The following is a 27803-nucleotide window of genomic DNA, read 5'->3' on the forward strand; positions in this document are numbered from 1 at the left end:
AAAATATACGAAAGATTTTGATATTTTCGATGCTTCGTTCGTGGTATTTGTAATTAAATGACTGATGTATCTGTATTGTTAGAGATTTTTTATGATAAATGCAAATCGTTTACCTTCAATCATGCTATCTGCTCTCTAACAAACTATGATGCAGATTTGATCAAGTAGTCAATGTGAGAGGTCGCATGTGTGTTTTACATTTAATTTATCACAGTTTACTGACATTATCTGCCTTATATGTACCTTAATAAATCTTTGAAGTGCTTTGCAGATGCCACTGCAGACATCAGAAACTGTCTGGTATATAGTTGCTATTGAAATGTGAAATAATCACTAACGTAAATGACTCTGGTGGCTAATAACCAGAGTGTAAACGGTAGCCTTTTTTCACGTTATGCTAGTCGTCGGTAAGCAGTGTATTACTTTTAAATTTTCTTCTCAGCTGCAACGAGAAATCAGCGAAAAGCGTCAACAGACGTGTGTGTAGAGTTTTAGACTAACGCTAAGGAAAGGTGGAGCTGGTATGCCGTGTTAAGTGCACTACCCCCACGCATTTCACGTTTATGTAGAAATTGACACACCTAAACGCTTTCCTTCTCACGCCAGTTTGCTTACTTCGTGAAAAGCAGCGCGCTTGCCACGAAAAACTATTCCACTTCGAATATGACATTTTTGCATCGTGCCTCTAACTAAATAGTTATTAGGGCAAAAGAAATAACGCAGCGTTCAAAGGTTATGTTCGTTGTATCGTGTTCTCTTCCGTTCGTTCTACAGCAAACGGTTGTTAACAGATGCAGACAAATGTTTGTGAATACTGGCGAATTGTCTGCGAATGCGCGTTCGCTTTTCTTCCATTGGCTCCCGTGAAAAGGGGGCTTTACTGGACCGTTTGGCATTTGCGTGTAGACGAAGTGAAATTTCGTATGCTGTGGCATCAGTTGATAACTATTTCACTGACATTTTGTGGCGTATAGGGACCTTACTTTACTTGTATTTGTTGCATACTAGAAATAACGGCGAATAAACATCAGTTGTTGTTGTATGTCTCGACTTCATAATTTTAGAAAATTTAGACCTCGACATCACAAGAATAATTAATTAATCCCTCCCTTCAAATGTGAACATTTAAGATTACCCATTAATATCAACTGTAGCTACAGGTTAACAGTCATACCACCTATTCCGGAATCTGTTGCCAATGGAGAGATCATTATGACACTTTTTCAGTTACAGTTCCTGTGGATACACGTTATGTGTCTTTAATGTAATGGTTTCCATTTACTTCCGCACCCTCATGCCGTTGATCATTGGTAATTCTTCCGCCTTTAGGGGAAGTTTCCCACCCCATGGGCAAGAGAGTTTCCTGAAACCCTTTCTGCTCCTCCACTCTCTTTGACAAGACCGTTGACAGGATGAGGGTGACTTCTTCTGCCGGCAGTGTTCGGCCGCCAAGGCTGATGATTCTTACTCAGAATTTAAAGTTGTCGCGGTATTCGAAATCCGGACCAAGGACTGCTGATTACCAATCAAATACACTACTCAAATGGTTCAAATGGCTCTGAGCACTATGGGACTCAACTGCTGAGGTCATTAGTCCCCTAGAACTTAGAACTAGTTAAACCTAACTAACCTAAGGACATCACAAACATCCATGCCCGAGGCAGGATTCGAACCTGCGACCGTAGCGGTCTTGCGGTTCCAGACTGCAGCGCCTTAACCGCACGGCCACTTCGGCCGGCAAATACACTACTCCTAGACCAGCAGAAAAGGAAAATTTGAAGAAAAAACCGAACGGTTGCAAAGAATGGATCACAAGAACTAGATGCACACAGTACTGTGTGCAAGTCAGAGTGGCACTACCGTATCAGGCTTTGCTACGCTAGGACCCCCAACTGAGTAACTGTCATACGGGAAGTGTCCAACAGGAGTTCGTTGTGGGACACAATTCAGAGAAAGTACAACAGATGTATGTCTCTTCAAAAGTGGACACCTCAGGCCAAGCATGAAGTGTCCAGAAATTTGAAGACCATCGACGGTGCCCGAAACCGGCAATTACGAAATGAAATTGCGTCTGAGTTTGCTGATAATAACTTTCAAAACAAGCAAAGATTCTTTTGTTTGCGTTTCATAGTGTTTGTAGGTATAGCAGTACAAAATGTTCGGAAAAGAACGGAAATTTTTGTTTAAAGCAAACAGTTTTCATTTATTCGTCTGTGTCAGTCTTAGAAAGTAGACTACATTAGATGCTATACTCTTTTTTCTCACTACCCGAAACACTCACAGAACTCGATTTTATCTCTGTCAGCAATGATTCTTTGATCCTATCTCTGCTTGCAAATCTACGGCCTTTTAAGGTTTGCTTTATTTTCCGGAAAAAAATGGCGTGTATGACAGCTGAAGCAACATTGCAGCATGGTTTTGCCCAAAAGTTCACGAACAAGCAACAAAGTGTGAGCAGGTGCATCACTCTGGTAGAAAAACATGAACTGTTTCTCCACAAATAAGGATTCTTTTTGTTAAATTGCTGCCTGCAGGAAAACGGCTCTCGACTTGTAAGTACAACTCCTTACTGATCATTTGACCTTGTGGCAAGAACTCATTTCCACTATACCGTTAAACACTAGGGACGCAGTAAGCACAATACTCGCTTCTGACTACACTTGTTCAGTTTTTTACGGTCTTGACGATATAGAACGAATATCCGCAAACCCTTTCTGTCACGATTGAGCAGCTCTACCTCCTCCTTGCCTTCTTCATCCATTGACTCCTGAGCGACTTGCATTCGGCGCTGTTTGTATTTGAAATTTAAAAGATTTTTAAACAAATTTTGTCGGCACGTGTTTCATACACATGTTTTCACATCAGAAAAAAAATTTTGCTCTGTGCCAAATGATACCCAAAATCATCAGCGAATTTTGTGACTGCGATTCGGCGATCGTTCGTTATCATTACTTTCGGTTTTTCCACGATATTCATCCATTAACAATGTGCTGCTGTAGGGCTCCGCCTTCAGCGCCTTCACGGCGCTCTTAGAATCGCTTAGACCACTCGTACATCCTTGTTTTACTCATTTTTACAATTACTAGTTTTTACAATATTTAACATATCTAGAACTTTTATGCTCTTTATGGATACACAGGACTGCTAGGCGAAATTCATTGATGAAATCGTGGGGTTATCAACGGAGTAGTGACGTCGCCTCGTAACAACGTTTCGACGAGTTTCCTACTCGTCATCTTCAAGCGAAAATGACGAGTCGTGAAGATGAGGAGTAGAAAACTCGTCGAAAAGTTGCGATGACACGATGTCCTGAATCGGCGGATAAGACGAGAAAATTATGTGCACTTATTTAGTTCTTCAAATGTTCAAATGCGTGTGAAATCTCATGGGACTTAACTGCTAACCTCATCAGTCCCTAAGCTTACGCACTGCTTAACCTAAATCATCCTAAGGACAAACACACACACCCATGCCCGAGGGAGGACTCGAAGCTCCGCCGGGACCAGCCGCACAGTCCATGACTGAAGCCCCGTAGACCGCTCGGCTAACCCCGCCCAGCATTTAGTTCTACTTTACTACAAATTCTGAGCTCCATTTTTTATACAAAATGAATAATTCACAACACTACGAAAACGCATCTAGTCTTTTCCACAGATAAGAACAGACTAAATATTGATATGGACAGACAGGTTTACCAATACATGAACGAAATATCGCGCGAGTCGGACTAATACAACACTCGAAATCGCAAAACTGCCGTTACTTGTTGATGACGCCCTTTTACGGCTGAAGGGCTGCACGTAGCTTATAGCCCGGTTTTCCCTACGGCGAGGGAAACGCCACCTGCACGCAGCGAAGGCTGCGCGGCTGGAACCCGTCTGCGGCCGAGTCTGCGCCATAAACGTGTTTCCCGGTTTACCGCAATTAGCTAATTACGGGGCGAAGGGGTAGCGGCGCTGCGCTAATGGAAGGCCTCGCTCGCTGCCCGATCTGGCTGGCCGGCTGGCTGTTGCTCCGAGCTGGTCTCGTCTCGTCGCGACTCATCTGCTGGGCTGCCCGGCATTCCTGTCACTGGCGGCGCGGCGGCCCGGACCCCCTACACAGCTGCGCAAGCAAACTGCAGCGCCGCAGCGCGCGGCAGCCAGCGCGAGAACAGGGCCACATACAATTCACGAAACTCTTTGCGGACGTCATTTTGACGTGTAACGCAGCTATCGAAGACCACAGTAACTGCTATCGACTTTCACTAACATTTGACGCTGGCTGCTTCGGAAATATGATATTGGATTTTTCGAATGGTATAGTAAGATTGGGCCCCTCCTCGCCCGTACCAACGTGGTGACCAGACCAAAATCAACATGTTAGTTATCTAATAGGTGGATCACAGGATGCTGGGCTGTGATGTTATCCGTGTGTCAGGGTAAGACTTCGCATTAACACGGTCCATCAGGTGATAGATGGTGAACGAAACGGGAATGACGGTAGCAATTTGAAGAACAGAGGAAAAAAGTGCCAAGGCTCGTGCCATGTGGAAAAAAAACCTCTGCGACAGTGGGTGGCGTGGTAAGAGCATTAGTGGCTTACTAGCTGCGATAGTTCATGCAAGGTTGGGTTTGTCAGTATGGGTATCATGCATCATTACCGTGGCAGGCGATGTCGATGTATACGAGTTTGCTGCAACTGCTGCATTCCTGGAACAATCGAGATCGTTATATAGTAGTGGGAGATCGGCCAAAGATCATCTCACTATGTGTGTGTGTGTGTGGGGGGGGGGGGGGGTGGAGCTTCTCTGCATGTAGTGTACGGTACGGCTTCTCCGCGTGGTGCCAGTTATTCGACAAATGTGTTCCAGATGGACATCTAGTAATGGCGTCTGATTAACAGGGGCTCACCTGTACCGTTGTGGTTGCGTGTACTTGGCCATAGATGTTAGGTCCTTACAAGTATGTCTTTTGGTCTTTTATGTTTTCATCTATGGTTGTGGTCGTAGTTCCCCAGATTCAGAATAAACGGGTTCTGCGAATGTCTGGAGTTTCTGTATAGTCTTGTGGTGAGTTTGTGGATTACCTCCGTGAGAGTCTCAAGTCGGTATTCCCGGTGAAGGTCCGCGATACGCGTGTATCGTGAAGCGTTGCCTATGATTTTGAGTACTTTGTTTTGTATGAGCTGCAGACGGCGCATCCGTGTGGGCGCAGCGTATCCCCAGACAGTCTTGCCATATCTGATTATTTTTCACCTTCATGTGTCTAAAACCTTCTGGGACTACCTTATTAAGTTAAAAAAGTATGTTGTGTATTATTCTATATTACGCATGAAACACGTAAATGCCACTCAGAATAAAAAGCGTACAAAAGACCAACACCTTTGCAAAAGAATTAAAAGGCAATTTAATCTCAGCCATCTAAAAACTCAAAATAAAATTTGCGAGCTAGTTCTTTTAGGACACTTCTTTGCCAAACAAAAATGTCTTCGTTTAAAGTACGTCCTTAACTACCAGTACGACGATTTTCGTAATTTTGTTAGAACAAGTTTTACCAGTACCGACGCGTTTTCGAGAGATTCTCAATGTGCTGGTGTTTTGGAACAGGATTTATTCACAGGGTGTAAAGATAAATGTGGTACTGCTGTAATTCGTCTGCTATAATGGCTACCCACTCTTTCTACTGTAAGCCAACTGCTGAAACTAGTTTTCATGGTTTGTAAAAATAAGCTTATGTTGTTGAGACAGCTTAATGAACACTGCTGAATAAATACGTTACTGGATTCAGTGCTGGCTGATTTCAGTTTTTTCTGCTTGCAAATCAGTAAGTCGTCTTACTTTCGGGTTTGATGAAGGAATTTTAGGGAATATAGTTAGCACAACTTTTTCAATAAGTTTCGGACGGAGTTGATTCTTGCCAGTAAGTTTCGGAGTTAATTCTTACCAACATTTATGTTTTCCTTATCCATAGACCAGCCCGAATGAGTGCAGAACTTTACATATTTATAAACAACGTAACTCCGAGGTTAACGTACCTTGCAGTAAAGAAAAAGCGTAACCTCCAATTCTCTCGATTGGAGGTAAATGTTACTATTTTGAACGTCATGTTCGCATCTCGTGTTATGAACCGAATGATCGTGCAAGTCGATAGATAGCCCGTTTCGTCCTCGATACAGCGTGTGACTTCAAAATGACGTTAATTTTGCACGAAGTCTTGTAAACAGTAGGTCATCCGCGAGAGCACGCAGCTGTTATTTGCTTCTCACGTTTGTGGCGATTTGTGTACAATTAAAAGGACTCGAGGGACTTCGTTAAACGACACCAGTAATGTAGTTTCTCACAACATGCAGATACGACTGCTTCACCAGTTCAAGACGGAAAGGCCGATGCGAACGCTGAAAACCACGACGTTGCAGGTTCAGCTCAGAAACAGGGGAAAGTTGTTCACATTCTACTTGCTCCTAATTTGTACCGCTGCTATAAAATTCGTATTTTTTGGACTAGGTGACATTTAGAGAGATCAGCGCGAACCACAGGCTTCATCGAGTCATAGCGTCGGCTATGAGCTCTGTGTGTTGCGGGGCAGACCGTCTCAAGAAAGCGTTGATTTTGTTGTAGTTTTCATCTAACTTTTTGTGTACCTATTACGGTACGGGAACGGAAGGTCGATGTGGAAAATGGAGGACAGATGAATCTAAATGGAGATTATGGGTTAAATAAAATATCCCCGAGCCAACAATTAAGAGGCATGTCGAAAATAGAAACGAAAATGGAAACTGTTATATAAATTTTCTTGCTACAGTAAAGAGTTTTCCAGCAAAGAGAAAAGGGAATTGGAAGACATAGATGATGTTCGATTTTAGCATGATGGACGGAAGGAACCTTGCGTTCAACATTGCAGAAGGAACCGCATTGCCCAGTAGTTTCAAAGCAGAATAGGCTATGGCACACAAACATGGGCTGAAGGTGTCCATCCAAGAAACGGCACCGAATCCCGGAGAAATGATGAAAACTCCAAAGAAAACTTCCAGCTCCTAGTCAAGGAACCTTTCAGCTGAGAAGGGGTGTATGCTGAATAAAGAAAAGCTAACCGAAACGAAGAAGAAGAAATGCAAAACTACAGCTCGACATTTAAACAGGAAGTGCTCTGGGGACACAGAAACTAACACGGAAGAGACAAGAATTGTATAGGGAGCATTGCAACGAAGATCGAACGGAAGAAATGATCAGATTCATGAAGTGCAAAATGTGGAATCATGCAAAGCGTGAAAAAGTGGGCAAAAGAGTGAGAAAGTTACATTGTAATACCTGAAAATAGTAATGTAAGATCTGAAATATGAAACATTTCACTAAAATTAGCCTCGCACAATTCTCGAGCTCAGGGTGATAGTTTATAAGGGTGATATAATACAAGCACAAGTGAAGAAACCAGATTCCTAATTTGTACTGCTTTTAGGTGTTTAGAAGATTAAGAGTAGTTTGTTTATTTTTCTTAGAATTTTCATTTTTTAAATCAGATACCAAGAACAACATCCTATTGTTGTGACTAGAAGACGACGCCACTTGGCTGACAACCCGTGAAGATTTCATAACTGACATACGCCGAGAAAGCCTGCAATCGCATACGCCAGATCAGTTTAACGCTTCGCTCCCACGTCAAAAGCTAAACGGCCATCCAGCTGGTTTGATTGTGAAAAAAAAATAAAAATAAAAAACCGGAATCCAAGGTTTATAATAAAGCTGTAAGAGCATTTAAGAGTGTTAATTGGTGGTACAGAAAGATGATGAAGATTAACTGGACAGGTAAGAGTTAACAGTGAACAGGTACCGAGTATACAGGAAACCAGATCTTTGTGGAGGTACCTTCAAACTTGAAAAGACGAACTCATAAGACACATTTTAAGAGACAAGAACATCATCGGAGCAACTGCAGAAGCAGCTTTTGAAAGAAGGAATCGTCGGAGACAGCCAAGGATGCCAAACAAGCAGCAGATTGCGAATGATGTTGGACGCGTATCACATGCGGAAATGAAGAGGAATGCATATGTAAGAAGGGACTGGTGTACTATTGCAGACTATCTGAACACCAGAGAAGATTAATAGTAGTAATCTAGATGAAAAATTTGATCTTAAATGCAGGGAAGGGTCAAAACATCTTTGCGAGAAGGAGTGCCAGCCGGTCGCTTGCGCGCATGAGACGCGCTAAGGGAAGTATTCCGTCGCAGAAGAGGTGAACAGGGAAACCATTAGCGACGGCACGGGCCGCAAATGGGGAACTCCACTGACATAAGCAACTCTGACAAAGGGCACATTGTAATAGCTCAGTGCATGCGGACGAGTAACGCGGAAACTTGGTCGTCTGTTGTCGCGATCGTCTACGAAAACCTGTTGAAGGATGGCGAGACTGCGAGTAGATGACAAGGTGTCGGACATCTGCTCCTCGTCGGAGGGGTGCCCGCTCTCTAGCGCGTGGTAGGCGGCGACCTGTAGCCCACCTGACCACACGGGGCACTGCCGGTGCGTGCGGATCACCGCACGCTGTTGAACAGCGGTCTCGATAGCGGGCTACCGCGATCTGTTTACATGCTGGCCAGAGGAAACCGTCAGTTTCGATTGAGCTAAGCACGAGATCACCGCGATTGGTCCGTCGATCAACGGAAACTCGTCGTCCGGTCGGATGTACCACGTTTCTTGTTGCAGCAGGTCGATGACTGCGTCCGGAGGGCGTTATCCCTTAACTCCTCCTTCCATTCCTACCCCTGCGGCATCGTCCCAATCATCCAAGATTACTAGGCTATCGTCTCGTATTACATACTGAGATACTCGTCCAGTGCCTCTCCACATCTCTCCGTCTTCTGTTTGTGAGACCTTGCATACGAGGTCTGTTCCAAAAATTTCAGAACATTCGCGCCAATGATGTGTTGGAGCGAGTTGCGCTTGGCGTCTTTGCACACACCTATGTTTAACGTGTAACACCGAAATTCATTATTGTATGTCTCTTAGTTATTGTTCAATGCTGAATTGAGTAAAACGTTGTGTCGTACAATTTGCAACTTTTGAGATGCAGTTGGAGGAACGCGTCTGCATTAAATTTTGCCTGAAACTCAAGAAAACCTTTACAGAGACCCACCAAATGATGCAGGAAGGCTACGGTGATGAGTGCTTCAGCAATACTCTGTGTTACGAATGGTTCACACGGTTTAAAAATTATTCGACGGAAGTTAAAGATTACACTCGTTCAGGTCGCCCTTCCACGTCTACCGACGACGCTCATGCCAGGAACGTCAACGAAACTGTGCGTGCCGATAGAAAACTAACTGTCCAGAGCTTGCAGAAGAATGTAACGTTACAGTTGCATCATGTCATGCAATAATGACGCAGCATCATGGAATTGCATCGCGTTTCCGCCAAGTTAGTCAAGCTGATAGTTTTCTTTCACTTTGAAATATTGCTTCACCGTGAACACGTGCCGCAGGGACAAAATGTCGATGGTGTTATCGGGATGTGACGCCTGCGAGAAAATGCGAGAAGGAAACGGCCTGAAATGTGACGAGGCAATTGATGGCTCTTGCCATCGCACCCGCATATTCAACCCCTGATGGTTCGTAACCGTTGCACAAAAAACGTAATCACTGAGCTGCCTCGTCCTCCGTACTCTCAAGACCTGGTCCGTGCGGAATTACTTTTATTTCAAAAGTTGAAAACCCCGTTGAAAGGTCGAAGATTTGCAACGATAGACGAGATAAAAGGAAATTCGGAGACGCCGCGATCCACCAAGAGTCGTACGAAGACTGCTTCCGGAAGTGGAAACTGTGGAGGAGAGTATTTTGAAGGAGACCATGCACAGTAAGTAAGAGGTAAGCGTAAAAGAATCTTGTAGCCAAAGTTCCGCAATTTTTTGAACAGAGCTCGTGTATGAGGTGTGGCTATAAAATAACGGGAGTAATCCTGTCGCGAAGTAGCTAGGCATGCGGCAATGATGGACGACCAGTAGCTGTGAAGCGAGAAGCTCTGTTTGTCAAGTGCGGCATCTCTGGCGTCTGTAGACAAATCAGTCTGCTCGTGATCTTCGTTTGTTCAAGAAGTGTTGTTTTGTCGGAAAACGGTAAGTGTAGTAACAGAGCAGTGAATTGTCATAAAGTTTCGCATGAAAATTGGTTAAACCTGTCTGTCACTAAAAGAAGTATATGGCAAAGACTGTTTATGACGTACGCAAGTTCTTGAGTTGTCCAAACGTTTCCAAGATGGCCGAGAAGGCATTGAAGATGACGCACGCCCAGAACGCCCGCCAACATCAAAAACGGATGAAAATATGGGAAATAGTAGATAACCTGATTCGATCACAGCGTCGTCTGGGTATTCGATCGATTTCTGAAAATGTAGGAACCACGGAAGACGATTTTAATTTCCTGGGAAGAGTGATAATGTGTGACGAATCTTGTTTTTTCGCTTATGATCCAGAAACTGAGAGCCAATCCATGCAGTGGGAGGCCACAACTTTACCGAGAGCGATACAAGCTCGGTTGAACAAATGAAGATTGAAAATGATGATGATTGTTTTTTTTTGATGATCTGTATATTCATTGACTTCCTGAAGGTCAAACTATTAATGAACACTACTAGCATGAGGTTCTTGCTCAAGTACGTAAGAAAAAAAAAGGTGACCGGAACTGTGGAAGAACAGTCTTAGGCTCTGGATCAAGACAACGCACTAGCTCACACCTCATTGTCTGTTTGGGGTTTCCAATAAAGTCCAGCATTGTGCTGTTGGGCCACACACCTTATTTGCCTGACATAGCGTCACGTCGGATCCTGGTTACGTCGTCTATTTATTCACATTTAAATTCTGTACTAACTCAAGCTAGTTACTAGTGTAACAAGGGAATGTTGAATCAGTCAGCTGTTGGTGGACGCGTTCTGCGGCGACCTTCTGGTCCCCACAGGCAGAGCTGCAGTCGCGCAGCTGCCCGGGACGGGGGGGCTGCGAGAGCAGCGGAGTCGCCGGCCAATGGGAGGCCGCGTAGGCGGCAGTCAGCTGATTTGTGTGACGGCCGGAGCTGGGGGCCCTCCCCCGGTTCTCACAATGGAGGAGCGCCTCGTGTATCTGACTCTCCTCTCGACGCTAAAGTCGGGAGAATGAAGCCTGGCCTCCACATGCGAGTAAAGACACGCCGCAGCAGGTGTCGTGACGGCTGATACAGCAGGGACGCCGTGAAGTGCAGTATCCTAACGCCATAGAGAAATTTCTCGTGACATCGTTTTCAGTATGGCGGCAGATGAAATCGTGTGGGCCGACATGACTGTCGTGCAGGCTGTGGCAGTAAAGCTGCGGCAGGAACTAAATGTAATACTCTCCGTTCTGCGTTCATACGTAGCACACCGCGCCTAGTACACGTCCACCGTGGCGCTCGGGGGCCACAGCGCAGCTACGACACCTGAAGATGGGCTTCAGCCCGAAACCGGTGGTGTGAAAACAAAAGAAATTTACAACTGTAGCGGTATTTACAACCTCTAGTATAATGCTCATTTGCTGATGTTCTTCCAACAGAATTGTTTTTAAAATACATTGGACAACGGGACATGCTGGTATCAGGGGTACAGACGTGCAGACCAACTGGCGGAAGTGGGGCAGCATTTACGTCCCGCAGACATATCCCTACAGTACGGTGAGTTTGATAGTGGACTGCCAGCCAAGCAAAAACGGGACGGACAATGTTAGTGGATATGGAGTACATCCGCCGCGACAGGACCACAGAATGGTTCCACTCAAAAGTAATCACCAGATACGTTAGGACTTTTGTTCCTCTGCGAGACGAGGTCGGTTCCTGTTTCCTGGAGCGCGGTCGGCAGCTGACGGATCGACAGCCACATCCACTCTTGCCAGTCCTCGTCTGAGTGGAACAGAAGTCCACGCGTGTCTTTTTTTCAGGCCGACAGAGATGTGGAAACCACATCCGGGCGGTAAAGATCCGGGCTGTAACGAGGATGTTGCAGTGGTCCCCAGGCAAATTGCTGAAGCGCAACAGTGTGGGGGCGAATGCGCTACCGACTGCAATGGCCCTCTGCTCGTCGAGCTCCTCGAGCATGGAGCCACACTCAACGTGCACTGCTACGAAGACACTTTGCGCAAACTGTGACGCACCATAAAAGTCAAAACGCCCAGGAATGCTGTCGGACTGAATCATCGTGTTCCACGATAACACCCGTTCCCACACTGCCAATCGGACGAAAGCTACGCTTCAGTGATTTGGTTTGGAAACACTTGCAAGATCCTCCGTACAACCCTGATCTTTCAAGTTGTGAGTTTTTACTTCTCTGGCGAACTGTAGAAAGACATACGGGGACGTCGGTTTCAGTCGGACTAGGAAGCGCAGGAGTGGGTGCGGCTCTGCATCCATCGGCGGCCGACCGCGTTCTACGAAACAGGAATTCAAATGTCCAAATGGCTCTAAGCACTATGGGACTTATGATAGGAGTGGAGCATCAGGAACAGGCTGTGAGGAAACCGAGTATCGATAATTTACACGATCTACAGCCGCCCAGAGCCTAAAAGTTGCGGAATTATAAGAAGTTTAAACGCGATTATAGCGTGGAGAGACTTATTCCTCAAATTTGGCTTCATTTACGACGCTCAGAATTCCCTGCATCTTTCTTTTCCGCGCTTTGAGTAGTCCAGAGGTGGTGTCCCCCAGGTTGTTGATCCCATTTGAATCTCGCAGATTCGAGCCGGCCGGTGTGGCCGAGTGGTTCTACGCTCTTCAGTCTGGAACTGCGCTGCTGCTACGGTCGCAGGTTCGAATCCTGCCTCGGGCATGGATGTGTGTAATGTTATTAGGTTGGTTAGGTTTAAGTAGTTCTAAGTTCTAGGGGACTGATGACCTCAGATGTTAAGCCTCATAGTGCTCAGAGCCATTTGAGCCATAAAAGATTTGGTAAGCCGCTATCAGCAGAGGCCCGCTGGCGTCCAGATGCGGTCACGGCGGCCGCTCTGACGGCAGACCCGCCATTCTCACAACGGAAACTCCCCATCGCAGCCCCGTCAGGCATGGTGCTAAGATGGCCCACCAGTGGACAGCCGGTCAAAAACTGAACACAGATCAATCATGAAAACGAGGTGTACCGAACTGTGAAAAATAAGTGCAATGAAGAGCAACCTAGAACAGCAACGGTTTCATGCGTAAGTAGCTATGGTGTTGGGCTGCCAAGTGGACGAGCAGTGTTTAAAATCAACTCGTGCCATTTTTTTTACAACGTTATGAACTGTCCATCCACTCACTGAAGTGTTTGTTCTCTTTCTGTGGTCTTCGCAGTTGTCATACTATACAGTAGTTACAGAATACGAGTCATGTGCTGAGAATGCGTTTCCGTGGCAAGTAAATGTGATGAACAGTGATAGCAGGCGACATACCGCATAGACGTCTCACAGAAATAAGAACAACAAAGGAATACAAGAGTCAAGACTTCCAAACCGGAACGAAACTTCAAAAACGTTAAAAACATACGTTTTGACAGCACACATTCAAACAGCGTGATTGTGATACTGATGAGTTCATTTCTTGCAGCTTATGTCACAAACTATTATATTTTAAACATTTCCTTGGGAGTAATCACGTTCACATTCATACGAACACCTATATCGGGGAGGAGGCATATCTCACTCACTCACCAGTCGTACAAACTAGGTGCTTCGATAAGAAATTCCTATCATATGACACACGTACTGTCAGCATGTATGATTTATCAAACTTTTGCGGTTCCCATTCGAAAGCCGCTTCCTTTCGGCTGCTAATGGAGTAGTTGTGCAGAACCAATTTTCAGTATAGGTACCTACCTCACACACCGCTGTTGGAAATGGACGTTACACCACGGCAAAGACACAAGTGTGAATAAAGGGAACATCGAAAAAAAGTAATAATTGGCGCAGACGAGTTTAGAACACGGCTCGCGTACTTGGCAGCCCAACACCGTAACCGCTTTTTTTTTTTTTAATTGATCTCATTTTGTTTGTTATCGGTCGTTGTATTTGTTCGCGGCGGACGTCCCGTGATGCTTGTTCAAGTCCATCGTTGATCAAATCATTCAGTTTTTTTCGTAATTACAGAGGGCAGCTAACCCTTTGACCGAACACGCTGAGTTACCGCGCCGGCGAACCACGAAGCCATTTCTGTGCCACGCGGAGTGGCCGCGAGGTTTGAGGCTCCATGTAACGGATTGCGCGCCCCCTCCCGCAGGAGGTTCGAGTCCTCCCTCGGGAAAGGGGGTGTGTGTGTTGATCTTAGCATAAGTTAGTTTAAGTAGTGCGTAAGTCTAGGGACCGATGACCTCAGCAGTTTGGTCCCTTAGGAGTTCACACACATATGAACATTTTTTTGAACCATTTCCCTTCCCAACAGCTCTGCATTGTACTTCTTGTTCTTGGACAGTTCATTGTCGCTACTTTGCCTTTCTTCCACAGTCCAGCACACCTTCCTCCTGTTTCCATGCTTGATCTGCCTTAAGTTTTTGACGGACTGTCCAGCGGTCCCTCTCACCACTACATCTGAGTTGGATGCGATGGGGAGCTCCCCGTATCAGGTAGATGCCTGGTGCGGGAGGTTCCACTACATCCCACGCTACTGTCTGACGTCTCTGACAGCATACTACCATGGCATTCCAGTGCGGTAGGCCCCTCATCCTGCCCCCCCCCCCCCCTCCCCAGGCAGAACTGCTAAAGCTGCGCCGTCCACCCCCCCCCCCCACCCCCCCCCTAAAACACTACATTCCCCAATTTTTTTCTACACAGATATACGACATTTTGTAATTTGTAAAGGAGGTTCAACAAAAATGAAACGTTACTGAAAAATATTGCTTAAACGAAACATATAGACCTAAAATATTGCGTACAACAAATTAAATGTTTCATTGTAATAAATAAATTAAAAATTGTACAGACTTTCTGGAAGAACTGTAAGTAAGACAAAATCTATGTCTTATTGTTTGTGGCAGCTACGGTACATTGCTTTCATCGTGATGTATAATAAAGAACACACTTTATTTGCTTCTATTAAATTAATAACACTGTACGAATCATTAACACAAAATAAAGGGAAAAGGGCTATAATTATGTGTTGAGAACACATTCCTTTACAAGAACTGTGGTGTTATTATAATTTGTCTTTCCATTTCCTTGCTTTGAGAGCAGAAAAATCATTGATAACGTCAGTGAAGTCAAATTTAGCAGCTGTGTCATACTCCGTTGGCCAGATAGCTGAATTTGACAGTCTCCTTCACCTTCACCGCACCATAAGTAGTTTCTTATGACCTTTAATTTGGTGAAACCGCATTGAAATTGCAAAAATCCTCACATTTATTTCGATATTTGCATAAGCATCTTTTAACACACATATCAAAAACAAAACATTCGAAATAACCGAATTGGAATCTGTGTTAGTGTTCTTCATCAGCTCTTTCCGCTGAAATTTGAGAGTATCTGTTTCTTTAACCAGCTCTGCTCTACCGATATTTCTGTTATAGTTGGAACCGAAATCTGCTGAACATTTTTCAAAATAAGATACGGAGATTTCATACGACGCTTTTCTGACAGAGAATTAAAGTGAGCCGGCTGGAGTGACCGAGCGGTTCTAAGCGCTGCATTCTGGAACCGCACGACCGCTGCGGTCGCAGGTTCGCATCCTGCCTCGGGCAAGAATGTGTGTAATGTTAGGTTAGTTAGGTTTAAGTAGTTCTAAGTTCTAGGGGACTAATGACCTCAAATGTTAAGTCCCGTAGTGCTCAGAGCCATTTGAACCATTTTTGAATTAAGGTAAGGTAAAATGATGTCAGATGCGTTTCCCGTTTCACTGATTATTCTGTCAGGTATTTTGAACCAGTCTAGCTTAAACTGTTTCACTACGGTCCTCAGTTGGATGAAATCGGCAAAAATAGGAAGCCTACCTTCAAGCTGCATCTTATTTGCTTCAACATCCGGTCACCAACCTTTGAGATCCAACAATACTGTCTGCCACTGTGACCGAGCGGTTCTAGGCGCTTCAGTCGGGGACCGGGCTGCTGCGACGGTCGCAGGTTCGAATCCTTCCTTGGTGATGGATGTGTGTGATGTCCTTAGGTTAGTTAGGTTTAAATAGTTCTAAGTTATGACGTCAGATGTTAAGTCCCATAGCGCTCAGAGCCATTTGAACCAACCTACAATACTGTAGCTAAGTACCAGCAAAGACTCCAATTCTGTATATACTTTATTATTACCTACAGCATTTCTTGTATCAGGCTTGGATTTATAAGTGTATAATTAAAATATTTACTGTTTTTGAAGTGTTTTTAGCAGTATGATAGAAATGAAGGTTGTATAACAAATATTTCGGAGTAATTCCGTTGTAAAGTTTACTGAATTTTTTCTGGATCCCAGCAACACGAGAATGAGCACCAGCCGCCACTGATGGGGGCCGTCTACGTTTAAACTACTCTTGTTTCGATAGCAAGGTTGCTTCGTGTAACTTGAGAAAAGATGCTTACTTGATCTTATTCTTCTAATCATCCATTTATTTTTAATCTCTAGAAGTATCCGTGTTTCGAGACTCCATTATGGGGATTCCAGTCCGCCAATCATTTTCCTTTTGAACGCACCTTGTGCCATCATCAGTAAGTACTATTATTCAGTTCTAGAAAATGCTTCGATTGTTCTAGCGAAGTTACGGCTGTAAACAGTTAATGTATGTTTTGACTGAAGCTTCCTGGCACATTAAAACTGTGTGCCGAGCCGAGACTCGAGGTTCAAATGGCTCTGAGCACTATGGGACTTAACATCTGAGGTCATCAGTCCCCTAGAACTTAGAACTAATTAAACCTAACTAACCTAAGGACATCACACACATCCATGCCCGAGTCAGGATTCGAACCCGCGACCGTAGCGGTCACGCGGTTCCAGACTGAAGCGCCTAGAACCGCTCGACCACACCGGCCGGCCCGAGACTCGAGCTCGGGACCTTTGCCTATCGCGGGCAAGTGCTCTACCAACAAACCTGAGTTCGAGTCTCGGTCCGCCACACAGTTTTAATCTGCCAGGAAGAATCATATCAGCGCACACTGCGCTGTAGAGTGAAAATTTCATTCTATGCTGTGACTGTTATCTTACTTTCTAGAATGCTTGATTTTGATCGTCCCTCTTTATATTATAGTGTACCGGTGGCTTCCAATCTCCAACTGCGTAAAATACACTCCTGGAAATTGAAATAAGAACACCGTGAATTCATTGTCCCAGGAAGGGGAAACTTTATTGACACATTCCTGGGGTCAGATACATCACATGATCACACTGACAGAACCACAGGCACATAGACACAGGCAACAGAGCATGCACAATGTCGGCACTAGTAGAGTGTATATCCACCTTTCGCAGCAATGCAGGCTGCTATTCTCCCATGGAGACGATCGTAGAGATGCTGGATGTAGTCCTGTGGAACGGCTTGCCATGCCATTTGCACCTGGCGCCTCAGTTGGACCAGCGTTCGTGCTGGACGTGCAGACCGCGTGAGACGACGCTTCATCCAGTCCCAAACATGCTCAATGGGGGACAGATCCGGAGATCTTGCTGGCCAGGGTAGTTGACTTACACTTTCTAGAGCACGTTGGGTGGCACGGGATACATGCGGACGTGCATTGTCCTGTTGGAACAGCAAGTTCCCTTGCCGGTCTAGGAATGGTAGAACGATGGGTTCGATGACGGTTTGGATGTACCGTGCACTATTCAGTGTCCCCTCGACGATCACCAGTGGTGTACGGCCAGTGTAGGAGATCGCTCCCCACACCATGATGCCGGGTGTTGACCCTGTGTGCCTCGGTCGTATGCAGTCCTGATTGTGGCGCTCACCTGCACGGCGCCAAACACGCATACGACCATCATTGGCACCAAGGCAGAAGCGACTCTCATCGCTGAAGACGACACGTCTCCATTCGTCCCTCCATTCACGCCTGTCGCGACACCACTGGAGGCGGGCTGCACGATGTTTGGGGCGTGAGCGGAAGACGGCCTAACGGTGTGCGGGACCGTAGCCCAGCTTCATGGAGACGGTTGCGAATGGTCCTCGCCGATACCCCAGGAGCAACAGTGTCCCTAATTTGCTGGGAAGTGGCGGTGCGGTCCCCTACGGCACTGCGTAGGATCCTACGGTCTTGGCGTGCATCCGTGCGTCGCTGCGGTCCGGTCCCAGGTCGACGGGCACGTGCACCTTCCGCCGACCACTGGCGACAACATCGATGTACTGTGGAGACCTCACGCCCCACGTGTTGAGCAATTCGGCGGTACGTCCACCCGGCCTCCCGCATGCCCACTATACGCCCTCGCTCAAAGTCCGTCAACTGCACATACGGTTCACGTCCACGCTCTCGCGGCATGCTACCAGTGTTAAAGACTGCGCTGGAGCTACGTATGCCACGGCAAACTGGCTGACACTGACGGCGGCGGTGCACAAATGCTGCGCAGCTAGCGCCATTCGACGGCCAACACCGCGGTTCCTGGTGTGTCCGCTGTGCCGTGCGTGTGATCATTGCTTGTACAGCCCTCTCGCAGTGTCCGGAGCAAGTATGGTGGGTCTGACACACCGGTGTCAATGTGTTCTTTTTTCCATTTCCAGGAGTGTATGTTAACTATGAGTCTGGATAGCGAATTAACAAATCACTTTATGGATAAACCTTAGCGAAATATCTTACCAGCTTCCTAAGAAATTGTGGGCCCACGTAATATCACTTAGCAGGTCGATAGCTTCAATAGAGTGTTTCACAGTTCAGGTTCAAATGGCTCTGAGCACTATGCGACTTAACTTCTGAGGTCATCAGTCACCTAGAACTTAGAACTAATTAAACATAGCTAACCTAAGGACATCACAAACATCCATGCCCGGGGCAGGATTCGAACCTGCGACCGTAGCGGTCACGCGGTTCCAGATTGTAGCGCCGAGAACCGCACGGCCACTCCGGCCTGCTCCGGCCGGCTCAGAACAAAATACATTCTCATTTTACCATTAGCATTAGACCGAGTACTTAAAAACTGAAAAAAACCGGTCTTTTGGGTAGCAAGAGGTAGGACCACTAGATGAGGCGCACAGCGATGGATGTCAACAGTTCGCTGCAGTTAGAGTTCGCAGGTGTGTCTGCTAACGTTATACCGCAGTTAGTGTGATAAAGCCGCGTAGAAAGTCTCTATCGGGTAAAGAGGAAGCAAGTATTAAGGCGAACAAAGTTATGGGCCTCTCTGATCGCCAGATTGCTAAGAAATTAGGGCATTCCAGTTTTGTTACTGATAATTATGCAAGCTGGTTGCACAGTATGGCAAAAACGGCAAATATGGCCTGACACGAATATTGTCAGCGTCAATACGCTATTCATTTTGCAAGATAGCATTGGAGGGTATGTCTTCGTGCTTCTCTAACAGTAGTGCGTGGAGTGCTGGTGCGAGCCGGCCGAAGTGGCCGTGCGGTTAAAGGCGCTGCAGTCTGGAACCGCAAGACCACTACGGTCGCAGGTTCGAATCCTGCTTCGGGCATGGATGTTTGTAATGTCCTTAGGTTAGTTAGGTTTAACTAGTTCTAAGTTCTAGGGGAGTAATGACCTCAGAAGTTGAGTCCCATAGTGCTCAGAGCCATTTGAACCATTTTTTTTAGTGCTGGTGCGATATGCGACTTCACGAGCGCTGACTGCGCCATGCGAAGATGAACCGGCTGAAGTCTGCATTAATTTTTTTCCTCAGCAGCGGTAGTGCTCGTTTCTGATCGCCCTGTATGGGGCCGATCGTCTAAAGAACCTGTGGTTTCGAAATTTGTGATCACTTTCTTCACAGCTACACTTGACACTGGACCTTCACTCGTTCGGTTCGATTGCCATTGTTATGGCGAAAGGATGCTCGAACTGCAGCTGTGGATTTTCCATTATGGCAGTAAAGCTTCGCTAACAGTGCTTTTCTGGTAAAGTTAAAACCACGCCACTGCTGGGGAATCTGTTCCTCTCTCTCTCTCTCTCTCTCCCGCTACAACTCATTTTATAAACGATTCTCAGGTGTCGTCTCTTATGGGTTGCTGTCCACCGCCATCTGTTGTCCGGGTTTTGCACTTATTCTTTGGTGTCAATAAGACTCCACGTTATTTACTTCTCTACCTACATTATTTCGTCAATCAGTGATTTTTCAAATGTTAACTTACTTTTGGGCCACCTTGTATTTCGCAAAACTCTCGTTTGGGTACCCATGTTTACTGGTACCGGTTTGTTCCTACAAACGTATGCTTTTCTCTTATTACTTTTCGCTGTTAATAGTGGTAGACCAGAATCAGTGTCTGTTCGTTGACTTCCGTGCAATACCTGGCACATACGTTTACTCGTCGCCTCCCACGATAGCGTTCTACCGGGTGATCAAAAAGTCAGTATAAATTTGAAAACTAAATAAATCACGGAATAATGTAGATTGAGAGGTACAAATTGACACACATGCTTGGAATTACATGGGGTTTTATTAGAAGCAAAAAAATAAAAATGTTCGCAAAATGTCCGACAGATGGCGCTTCATCTGATCAGAATAGCAATAATTAGCATAACAAGCTAAGACAAAGCAAAGATGATGTTCTTTACAGGAAATGCTCAATATGTCCACCATCATTCCTCAACAATAGCTGTAGTCGAGGAATAATGTTCTGAAGAGCACTGTAAAGCATGTCCGGGAGTTATGGTGAGGCACTGGCGTCGGATGTTGTCTTTCAACTTCCCTTGAGATGTCGGTCGATCACGATACACTTGCGACTTCAGGTAACCCCAAAGCCAATAATCGCACGGACTGAGGTCTGGGGACCTGGGAGGACAAGCATGACGAAAGTGGCTGCTGAGCACACGTTCATCACCAAACGACGCGCGCAAGAGATCTTTCATGCGTCTAGCAATTTTTTTGGTTCTAATAAAACCCCATGTCATTCCAAGCATGTGTGTCAATTTTTACCTCTGTCTACATTATTCCGTGGTTTATTAAGTTTTCAAATTTATATTGACTTTTTGATCACCCGGTATATAACGAAATCTCGCCAGTTAATGGGGTCCGTGAGGCAGCCCTTCACTGTACACTGTAGTGTTCCGGCGTCTGCCTTGCCCACCACCTTCGAGGTCGGCTACCTGCACGCAAACTAGCGACTTGTCATTGCACAGCGCTCGACGCGCTAGAGCGACAGTGCGTGTCAAAACATGCCTCGCCACTGCGCTGCACACGCTCACTGCTGACACCTTTGCGAATTAACAGAAACGCAACACACGGGCAGAGACGGCGCTACTATCGCCCAGCTGCTAACGCCGTAACTAACAAACGCCTCCCCTAAACTACAGCGCTGTATACTCCACGCTCCGCTTCTACGCAGGCACCTATCTATAAAACACTTGCACACGCAGTAGCAAGGATGGCAGTTCAGGTCCCTGTCCGACCATTAGGAACATACCTTATATTCTGTATGTAAGGAAACATCACACAGTGGGATTCTCAATCAGATATCGCGCTAGAATGTTGTTTGTTTGTAAGAAGATAGCAAAGTACCTGGGGTAAGAAGGAGAAATATCCCCGTCAGATTTGAGAGCGGCAGGACCGTGACCTGTCGGACCTCGGTTTATTGTTCCGATATATTTCTGGTCGCCGTTGTTGGAATCCCCCTACTGTCATGCGAACATGAAATCGCTTGATTCAGGAGGGACATACACAAAGCCACTCATTATCTCAACGACCCTACGCGACTAACGCTCGAGAGGATAAATATATTCAAACTGAGGGGCAAGAAATACTTTGAGGGCATCTCTATTCCCCTCTCGTACATAAACGAAGAACTTCACGGATTGATAACAAACTTACTCAACTATATGACAAATATACCCTCTAAAGACCGGATAAGTAAGGAGGAAACCAGCACCTTGGCTAACTGAAAATCTGAAACAGCTCATGAATCTCAGAGACGCTGGGCGTCAGCACACCATCTGCGCCCTGTGCCTGAAAATCATGTTGCTTACAAGCAGAAGCGGAACGTGAGCCAGGCAAGCTGTGAGAAATGCTAAACTCAGGCATGCCCATACATGTGTGATTTCGGTATAAAGCTACAGCATTGTCCCAGCTGATGAATTGAACCGGTAATTTACATTCTCTGCAGCCAAAACTGAACAACAAACGAAATAAATGACCCGTTGATTACTTCATGTGAGTAAACGACTGTAGGCAATAAAAATTCTGTCTAAAGCCCGTTACTTGCAAGACTGTGAAAAAAGCCATCATGTGTTTCAGATCACGTAACTGCATTGTGCAAGATATTATCAGCATCTTTCTCTCCATGCCCTACAAAAATACAAAAAACCCTCTTAAACTGAAAAAGGAACCTGCACAAACACTTTTAGTTCCACTTATTGGCTACAGCGATGTTATCCTGCGACACGTTTCTCAGGAAAGCTCACGGCGCTGGAACTGGTTAGAATGCCTGCGTTCTTTCTGTCTCTGACGTTCGTCTCTTTGATTATGTGTCACCATCATATGCATTGATATCGTGGCTGCGTAGAGATAAGCGAGGAGATTTCAGTACCCTCTGTCTTCTCTACCGTCTTAGCAAGGAACACTGTCCCTGACATCTGTCCTCGACCATAACGCTCTTATCCGAACAATATGGCAGAGACGCCAGTTCCAAAAAGAACAAAATCCTTTGTGTCCCACTCTGTCGTCCAACCACTTTCGCGAAGTCCTTCTCAGTAGCAGGAACCCGACTCTGGAGTAACCTCCAGCATTATATTACAGAACTGAATAACATCTCCGGCTTCAGAAGGCAGTTGGTGATATATCTACTAAAGCAAGGATTACCATTGGCCCTGTACACACACGTTACCCCTGTACATCCTTATTTCCAACCATATCTTCCTCATTTCCCAGTATTCTTAGCTGCTGCTGTCTCGTTAAATTTCTTGTCCCCAGAACTCGCTCTATCAGATATCAAATATTTTGTACGCCTATAAATTCTTTTTGTATCTGTCACTATCATTACTGTTACCATTGCTATTTCTTCCCTTTCTCAGACGTTATGTCTGGTTAGAAATGGAAAGTGACGCGGACCTTGATCAAGCATGACTTCCTTTTAACTGTACGATATATGTTACATTGCATTTAGGATCTTTCGGGTAATTGAACATGTATCAATAATTACAGATTTCTGTAGTTGTATATATACGTTTGGATGTAGCTGTATTGCGTTGATGTACTGGTGGATATTGTGTGGTATGACTCCTGTAGATGATAGTATAATTGGTATAGTGTCAACTTTATCCTGATGCCACATGTCCTTGACTTCCTCAGCCAGTTGGATGTATTTTTCAAGTTTTTCTCCTGTTTTCTTCTGTATATGTGTTGTATTGGGTATGGATATTTCGATTAGTTGTGCTAATTTCTTCTTTTTATTGTGAGTATGATGTCAGGTTTGTTGTGTGGTGTTGTTTTATCTGTTATAATGGTTCTGTTCCAGTATAATTTGTATTCATCATTCTCCAGTACATTTGTGGTAAATACTTGTATGTGGGAACGTGTTGTTTTATAAGTTTATGTTGTATGGCAAGTTGTTGATGTATTATTTTTGCTACATTGTCATGTCTTCTGGTGTATTCTGTATTTGCTAGAATTGTACATCCGCTTGTGATGTGATCTACTGTTTCTATTTGTTGTTTGCAAAGTCTGCATTTGTCTGTTGTGGTATTGGGATCTTTAATAATATGCTTGCTGTAATATCTGGTGTTTATTGTTTGATCCTGTATTGCAATCATGAATACTTCCGTCTCACTGTATATATTGCCTTTTCTTAGCCATGTGTTGGATGCGTCTTGATCGATGTGTGGCTGTGTTAGATGATACGGGTGCTTGCCATGCAGTGTTTTATTTTTCCAATTTACTTTCTTTGATCTGATGATCTTATGTGTTCTAAAGGGTTGTAGAAGTGGTTATGAAATTGCAATGGTGTAGCCGATGTATTTATATGAGTGATTGCTTTGTGTATTTTGCTAGTTTCTGCTCGTTCTATAAAGAATTTTCTTAAATAGTCTACCTGTTCATAATGTACGTTTTTTATGTCTATAAATCCCCTTCCTCCTTCCTTTCTGTTTAATGTGAATCTTTCTGTTGTTGAATGTAAGTAATGTATTCTATATTTGTGGCATTGTGATCGTGTAAGTGTATTGAGTGCTTCTAGGTCTGTGTTACTCCGTTTCACTACTCCAAATGAGTAGGTCTATATTGGTATAGCATAAGTATTTATAGCTTTTGTCCTGTTTCTTGCTGTCAATTCTGTTTTCAGTATTTTTGTTAGTCTTTGTCTATATTTTTCTTTTAGTTCTTCTTTAATATTTGTATTGTCTATTCCTATTTTTTGTCTGTATCCTAGATATTTATAGGCATCTGTTTTTTTCCATCGCTTCTATGCAGTCGCTGTGGTTATCCAATATGTAATATTCTTGTTTAGTGTGTTTTCCCTTGACTATGCTATTTTTCTTACATTTGTCTGTTCCAAAAGCCATATTTATATCATTGCTGAATACTTCTGTTATCTTTAGTAATTGGTTGAATTGTTGATTTGTTGCTGCCAGTAGTTTTAGATCATCCATGTATAGCAAATGTGTGATTTTGTGTTGGTATGTTCCAGTAATATTATATCCATAATTCGTATTATTTAGCATGTTGGATAATGGGTTCAGAGCAAGGCAGAACCAGAAAGGACTTAATGAGTCTCCTTGGTATATTCTACGCTTAATCTGTATTGGCTGCGATGTGACATTATTTGAATTTGTTTGGATATTAAGTGTGGTTTTCCAATGTTTCATTACTATGTTTAGGAACTGTACCAATTTAGGATCTACTTTGTATATTTCCAATATTTGTAGTAACCATTACTATTATTATTATTATTATTATTACAATGTGAGGAAAACATACGATGACCACGAAAGAATTACCCGAATAGGATGGAAATCGATAGATATGACGTACATGTACATACAAACAAAGGATTACAATTTTTGAAAACTTGGATGGTATATTCAAGAGATTACTTCGCACACTGAGCAAGTTATTAACGCGTTGATCCACCTCTGGCCCATATACAAGCAGTAATTCTGCTTAGGAGTGATTGATTGAGTTGTTGGATGACGTCCTGAGGGATATCATGCCAAATTTTGTCCAAATAGCGCTTTGGATCGTCAAAATCCCGAGCTGGTTGGAGGGTCCTGTCCATTACAAACGGACTCAGCTACGGAGAGATCCGGCTACCTCGCTGACGAAGGTAGGGTTTGACTAGCGCGGCGGTAGAAACTCTGGCCGTGCGCGGACGGGCATTATCTTGCTGAAGTGTAAGCCCAGGACGGCTTCCCACGAAAGGCAACAAAACGCAGCGTAGAATATCGTCGAAGTACCGCTGTGCTCCAAATGTGCCGCCGGTGACAGCCACAGGGCTCCTGCTATGGGAAGAAAGGGCAGCCCAGACGATCACTCTTGGTTGCCAGGGGGAATGGCGGGCGACAGTCATGTTGGTATCCGACCGCTGTCCGGGGTGTCTCCGGACGCGTCTTCGCTGGTAATTGGGATCCATATCGACTTGGGACTCATCACTGAACACAATTACACCCCAGTCACTGAGATTTTCAGGCTGGAGAATCAAGAAATGGGCTTGTTTGCATCTAGGCAAGTACCTGCACGGATAGCGCGGCGACGGTGGAGAATCAGGGTCTCCTTGGGACGGCAGCAGCGAGGGTCGCGCCCACGTCTGTGCGCATGACGACAACGCTAGGCACAGGCCGTCTCTTCAGACGTGCCCTGATTTTTCGTATCGCATTGCGATAGAGGGACTGTTTTGTTGGAACACTGAAAGAACAACCAACGCTTGTGAGGCATTTCACACAGCTTTGAGCCTAAATTTTCAGAGTGCACATCCACGTACAGGGTATTTCCGAGAGAGAATGCAAAAATTTAACATGACGTAGAGGACGCTCCGCTGAACAGTTTGAGGTAGGAAACCGGGGGTCGAAGATGCTAGCTTAAGGAGATAATAGGAATAAAATCACATTACTGTGTACCTTTTTATTTACATTAGTTAACTGTAAATGCCATCAATGACACGATGGAAGTACCATTAGTACTGTATCTTAGAAAATGGGGTGGAACTGACGGCCATTAACCTCAATGCAAGCATGGCATTGGCGGACACGATTCTGACGCACCTTGACTCATATCCCTGGTGTGTTTCGAATCACGTCGCAGGCAGCTAAAATCCTGGAAACTAATTCTATCTCCGTATCCGCTGGGGTCTCGTACACAAGGGGCCTTAGATATCTCCATAGAAAATAATCAGATCACCTCGCAGCCCATGGAGTACGGCTCCCCTTTCCAGTCCAGCGACCAGGAAATACAGCACTGAGACGGTTGCAGACAACCGCACTGAAGTGAGGCAGTGCATCGTCATGTTGTGTCCACATCCTCTCACGAATAGCCAAGGGCACGTTGTTCAGTAACTCAGGTAGAGCTCTTTGCACGAACCTCAAGTACAAGTGTGCATAAAGACAGCCAGGCACACTTTCTGGTAATCATGCTCGCCATCCTTGTTTCCCTGCAGGAAATGAACAATGTGCATCTGAATAAACGTGTAAACTTGTGCGTATGTTAGTTGTAAATAAGCTGGAAAACAATAACGCTAGACAAAGGCGTGGACAAGTTTACTTCCATATCTCCTTAATCTGGCTTCTCCGACCCCAGGTTCCCTACCTCAAATTGTTAAATGGAGCATTCTCTACGTCCTGTATATTTTTGCACGATCTTACGGAAAACACTCTGTTTATCATTTTGTTGACGCAGTCGTTGATACTCGGAATAGTTCTTGTTGTCTTCAGTCCAGAGACTGGTTTGATGGAGCTCTCCATGCTACTCTATCCTGTGCAAGCTTCTTCATCTCCCAGTACTTACTGCAACCTACATCCTTCTGAATCTGCGTAGTGTATTCATCTCTTGGTCTCCCTCTACGATTTTTACCCTCCACGGTGCCCTCCAATGCTAAATTTGTGATCCCTTGATGCCTCATAACATGTCCTACCAACCGCTCCCTTCTTCTTGTCAAGTTGTGCCATAAACTTCTCTTCTCCCCAATTCTATTCAATACCCCCTCATTAGTTATGTGATCAATCCATCTAATCTTCAGCATTCTTCTGTACCACCACATTTCGAAAGCTTCTATTCTCTTCTTGTCCAAACTATTTATCGTCCATGTTTCACTTTCATACATGGCTGCACTCCATACAAATACTTTCAGAAAGGACTTCCTGACACTTAAATCTATACTCGATGTTAACAAATTTCTCTTCTTCAGAAACGCTTTCCTTGCCATTGCCAGTCTACATTTTATATCCTCTCTACTTCGACCATCATCAGTTACTTTGCTCCCCAAATAGCAAAACTCCTTTACTACTTTAAATTAAAATGAACCATACAGAACGAGCTCACGGACTTGAAAAAAATAGTGTGCAGTATGCAAAGGATTTGATTTTAAAATACAGAAATAGAACTATTACACGTTTGAATTTTTTTAAAAACCGTTTATTGTTATCATAGCACTCCGTTTTCAGGCAACGTGTCGCCTACCGGGACCATCCGACCGCCGTGTCATCCTCACTGAAGGATGCGGATAGCAGGGGCATGGGGTCAGTACATCGCTCTACCGGTCGTTATGATGGTATTTTTGACCGAAGCCGCTACTATTCGGTCGAGTAGCTGCTCAATTGGCATCACGAGGGTGAGTGCATCCCGAAAAAT

This window comes from Schistocerca americana, chromosome 10 (assembly GCF_021461395.2).
Source record: "Schistocerca americana isolate TAMUIC-IGC-003095 chromosome 10, iqSchAmer2.1, whole genome shotgun sequence".
NCBI classification, from domain to species: domain Eukaryota; kingdom Metazoa; phylum Arthropoda; class Insecta; order Orthoptera; family Acrididae; genus Schistocerca; species Schistocerca americana.